The 5,189-nt window shown below is 39.7% G+C and overlaps 1 pseudogene; it reads left to right on the forward strand.

Moving 5' to 3' along the window:
• The first annotated feature begins 1,761 nt into the window (after positions 1-1,761).
• On the forward strand, positions 1,762-4,671 carry LOC142875620 (guanylate-binding protein 7-like; annotated as a pseudogene).
• The last annotated feature ends 518 nt before the right edge of the window (positions 4,672-5,189 follow it).

The raw sequence follows: 5,189 nt of genomic DNA on the forward strand, positions 1-5,189 counted from the left end.
CTAACTGTATTAGAAATAAATAATTTACAACACAAGGAGGGTGGAGAAGGAAATAAATACTCTAAAAACTTTGGAATGCAGTGTTTTGAGTGTACTCTTAAAGTTAAAGGCAAAAAGAACAGTATAGTAATAATTTTCTAGAATAAATTTATTTTTCACAAATTTATTAATGAACAATTTTGAAACTACTATATGTATATAGTAGGATCTAATAAAGAAGTAAATTTATTATGTATGATGAGAGCTTGTTCTCTCATAGAGGAAAAAAATCAGGAAATAAATTTGAAGAGTCTGGATAAACTCAGATGTATTAGATTCAAATTGGAAATATCAGTAGAAACTTAAGCTTATATATCAAAATGGATGATTGAATAATAGATTTGTGTATGCATGGGCTAGTATACACAAAGAGACATCCTAACACTGACCTGGAGAAGGTCTGATGAAAATGAACACCACCTAGTGTGGTATCATGGTGTCTAAGTACCATTATCTCATGGAACAAGCCAACCTATTGGGAGAAATGGTGGATTCTAGGGCTGAAGCAGGAAAACTATGAGATGAGCCGGAATGTGCCGTGGTTCCAGAAAGGAGAGAAGCACTGAAAATGTGATGGAAACATGTCAAAGAACTTGGGATCCAACTTGAAGAACCCTCAATGACCAAATCTAAGACTATTTGACTTACAATACAATGATAGTAAAGTATTAAAAATCACAGCACAAAATTAATATCAAGAAGTTTACACTGATATAAATAAAATTATTGAATGAGTAAATATAAAACAAATGGGGGAGAAGGATAAAGTTCTTGCTTGCAGTAGACTCCAATTAATAAATGTAGAAGGAATGATTGTAAAACAAGACCCCTTTATTCAAACTCTACAGTAAGAATTATCAATGGATACTAAAAGTGGTAGCTGAAAAGAATACCAAAGTATGGTGACACTACAATTGCATATTCTCCAAAGTGGCTCTCCAAATGATACAAAATGATACATTGTCCTTTTGGGTGGAGAAATCTAGCAGAGAGCAGGTTAGCCAAGTGATCAAAATTAAGGTCAGAGTGTCAGAATAAGTCATGTGAACAAGATAAATCCCTTAATTGGATATACTGAGAATAGCAGACCCCACTTCTGTGACATTCTTATCAAAAATGCATAGCCTCAGTCTAATATTAAGGAAACCTCAGAAAAACCCAAATTGAAAGACATTCTGGAAAATCACAGGCCAGTACTCTTCTAAAATGTCAAGGTCATCAAAAACAAGGAAAGAATAAGGAACTATCAAAGGACCCAGGAGACTAAAGAAACATGGTATCTGAATGCAATGAGGGATCCTGGATAGATTCTGGAGCAGAAGAATAACATTAGAGAGAAACTGATGAAATGCGAATAAGGTGTAAACACTGGTTAAAAGTATTGTATCAATCTTAAAATCCTAGTTTCAGTAATTGTTCTATGATTAGGCATGATGTATATACTAGGGAATGAGGAAACGGTATATTGGAAGTTTGCATACCCTTTCTGCATCTTTTCTGTAAGTCTATTTCAAAATAAAGTTAATTTTATAGAGAGAGCCAGTGTACCAAGCTGTAGGATAGCCTAGAAGGGACACAGGGCTTCTTAGAGTTTATAAGAAACAAAGTCCAAGGATGAGAATCAGAAATTTAGTCCATATTGTAAAATTCAGCTCAGCTAACTGACCAGAAAGAAATCTTCCATTTCACCTTTTTCCTTGCAGACAAGGAAACATTCTCGACATGGCCTCAAAGATTCACATGCCAGCCCCGGTGTGCCTCATCGAGACCAACAGAGAGATACTGAGGGTTAATCCAGAAGCCTTGAAGACCCTGTCAGCCATTGCCCAGCCTGTGGTGGTGGTGGCTATCGTGGGCCTCTACCGCACGGGCAAGTCCTACTGAGGAACAAGCTGGCTGGGAAGAACAGGGGTGAGTGGCACCAGCAGACCTTGCATCAGTGCCTTCTGTCAATGTGCATGGTCAGTGCCCAGGATGGAGACGTGAGGAGTAAAGTTAGAGTTAGGGATGAGCATTGAAAACCACTTTCAATGCACCAATGAGCTCCGTATATGCACTCTGGAAGGTTAGAGTCAACTCATTGTATCTTCCCACCTTGTCTTTATTTTCACATTTAAAGTGTAAATATACCTCACTGGACAGAATAAGGTAATAATACAGCATTAACTTACATAATAATGAATTAGAAAACATTTACTAAAATGTTTATATGGTGACAGTAAGCTTCCATGAACTTTAAAGGCAGAATGTGTGTTTCAATCTCTATTGGATATTCTAATTTCTCTACTACTATTTTTTAACTAAAGATCAATAGTGGTTTTAATTTCCTTTATCTCTTTTACATGAGAATGTTTGCCCAGTGCCACGGGGTCAATGTGGCTTACAGAGCACCAAGCTATGAGTCAGGAGGCCTGTGTTAAAGTACAGTCTGTCCGTCTACCTAACTATGCCAACCACTTACCATTTCTGGGATTCAGTTTCATCATCCATAAAAAGGAGTGAGTGGACTATGATACCTTGATGTCTTCTGTCAGTCCAAAATAACAATTGACAGTGGCTCTGCGAAGAAATGGGTTCGTTCAGGAGTGAGGAGGGGATTGACACATCTGAGATATGCATGTGATGACAGGTCAAAAGCTTATCAGGGGGTGTTCAGGCAATGAGAAAGTTTAAAAGCCAAAAGGGACAAGTACATGCAGGTTGATTTGAAATAAAAGATCATTTGTTTACAGGAGTTAATTGCAGGTAGTGTCCTGTGCATCGGCTGTTGCTAGACAAGGGCCTTCATAGAAGCGACGCTGAGTGCAAAGACCCTGATTGCAAGTTAGAACACTTGTAGAGTTGCAGTTAGGACCGGCTGTTGCTGGGAAGAGGTCCTCTTTCATTTGGCTGTGCTGTAGATGCAAGGTTGTGGTTTGGCAATGTCTTTGGTTGCAGCTCTTCCTTCGCATTCCCCTGTCCCCATTTTATGAGGGTTTGGTGTCAGATCACTGACTTCATTTTTATACTGACAACTTTCACACGTACCACCTTTAAAACTCGACAAGTCTGTCCCACTAATCTAAGATATGGCTTCTTAATTACTCCTTATTCTAATACCCCACTGATTTTCCTAAATTTTTCCTGATTTTTGTTATCATCCACCTGAAACAATTAAGTAATTTCTCTTGTCTAATAAATCTGGTCTGGTTGGCTACATATTCAGGGACTCATATCACAGGTTCCTCAACTACATTTTAAGGTTCAATTCTCATTTCTCCACTCCTGGATACCTGTTTTAGCAGACTAGACTAGTGGGACTGCTTGACACTGTCCTTTCCATGTCACATTCTCCTCCACTTAGACGTCCTTCTCTTAATGCGGTAGTCAGAAATGAAAAAGGAATTACTGCATGAAGATGAGCCAAACACATAGAGCTCTAGGCTCGGCCCTCTTTACAATTTTAGTATGAATGCATACTTTTTGTACTCTTGAGGTCACAGAACAATATATAGAAGGTTTTTTCACTTCCTGCTGCTATTATAAAGTACCGTAGACAAACAGGGTAATGTACAAATAATAAAATTGCTTTCTCCCAGATTTGGAGGTTGGGAAGTCCAACATCAAAGCATCAGAAGATTCAGTGTCTAGTGAGCACCATTCCTCATAGAGGGCTCTTTCTTGTTGTCCTCATATGGCAGAGGGGAGACAAGGGACAATGAGGCTCCTTTTAGCCCTTTTTTAAGGGGACTAAATTTATTCTTGACGCAAGCCCCTCATGACCCTGCCACTTCCCAAAGGCCCCAGGCCTTAAAACCATCACCTTGAGGTAAGCTTCCAACATAAGACTTGGGGGTGGGGGCAGCCAACATTCAGTCCACAGCACCACAGAATTACAGTAATTCTGTAATGTAACCTGTTTGAGCTTATATAAGTGGTGAATAGAGACACAAGCACTGCTTCAGAAAGTCTTTTATATATTCATATAGGTACATATATGTATATGTGGGGGGCACACATATATATAATTGATTTTTCTTGCTGAAATGGAAGCAACATTTCCCCTGCCAGGTACTTTATTTCTACAAATTTAACCAATGTAACCCCCAGGCTGCATGGAATCTGCTGTCACTGTATGTTCTTTCTTCCCTCCCCACACAGGCTTCTGTCTGGGCTCCACCGTGAGGTCTGAAACCAAGGGCACCTGGATGTGGTGTGTGCCCCACACCTCCAAGCTGGACCACACCTTGGTCCTTCTGGACACCGAGAGTCTGGGTGATGTGGAAAAGGTAAGGCACAGTCACCGAGAAATCTTCTGTACTCTTGATTCTCTACTCATGGTGTTATTCATAATGTCAACTTTTGTGGCCTTTCCCTGCTAATTGCAAATCTAGTTATTGGAAATGAATCTAAATTCTCTATTCTGGAACTTACTTCCTTGGTGAGGTCAAACAATGTGGTATATTAAGGATAGATCTGTTTCTGATTTTTAACACTTGGATGAATGATACAATTTAATTAACCCTTGCACAATAGCTGAATTCCAGGCCTATGCACTCAAATCTGAACAAGGTAAATAACTGCTCAGAGAGGAGTTGGGAAGATGACAAAGTGATCGTGTGGAGTGCCAAAATGCGCAAAGAGGGGGCCTAACCCAATCACCCAAGTTAGAGAAAGCTTTCTGGAAGGAGCTACAACTGTGGGATTGAATGGGTGCTACTAGTCAAACTGTGTCAAGTTCATTGGGTTAGAGGTAAAAATCATGAAAATTGGGGTTTCAGTGAAGCAATCTGTTTAAAAATCTATAGAAAACTCCAGGTACACCAGGAACATTCATAAAGATTTTAATCCGAGTTACTGAGTTTGGAGATGAATTCATCACTGACTTTCTTAAAACCATGAGCTAGACCTACCAAAAACACTGTAAATTGGATATTTCTGGGAAATTCTTCTGTATAGTATAAGGCGCCATACATTTTTCACCTTGTTTCTATTAGTCTGAGTATAAATTTAAAGCAGCATCAAGCTGTTGGAGAGTGCAGGGCACATTCCACACATGCACATTGTGGGCCCAGGACTGGTGGACTGCTAAGCAGGACAGCCATCTGGGGCAAAAACACCTGGCAGGCTGGACAAATGTTCTCGGCAGGCCGTATGTGGCCCACAGGCCG

The sequence above is a fragment of the Microcebus murinus genome, chromosome 2 (genome assembly GCF_040939455.1).
Source record: "Microcebus murinus isolate Inina chromosome 2, M.murinus_Inina_mat1.0, whole genome shotgun sequence".
Taxonomy (NCBI): Eukaryota; Metazoa; Chordata; class Mammalia; order Primates; family Cheirogaleidae; genus Microcebus; species Microcebus murinus.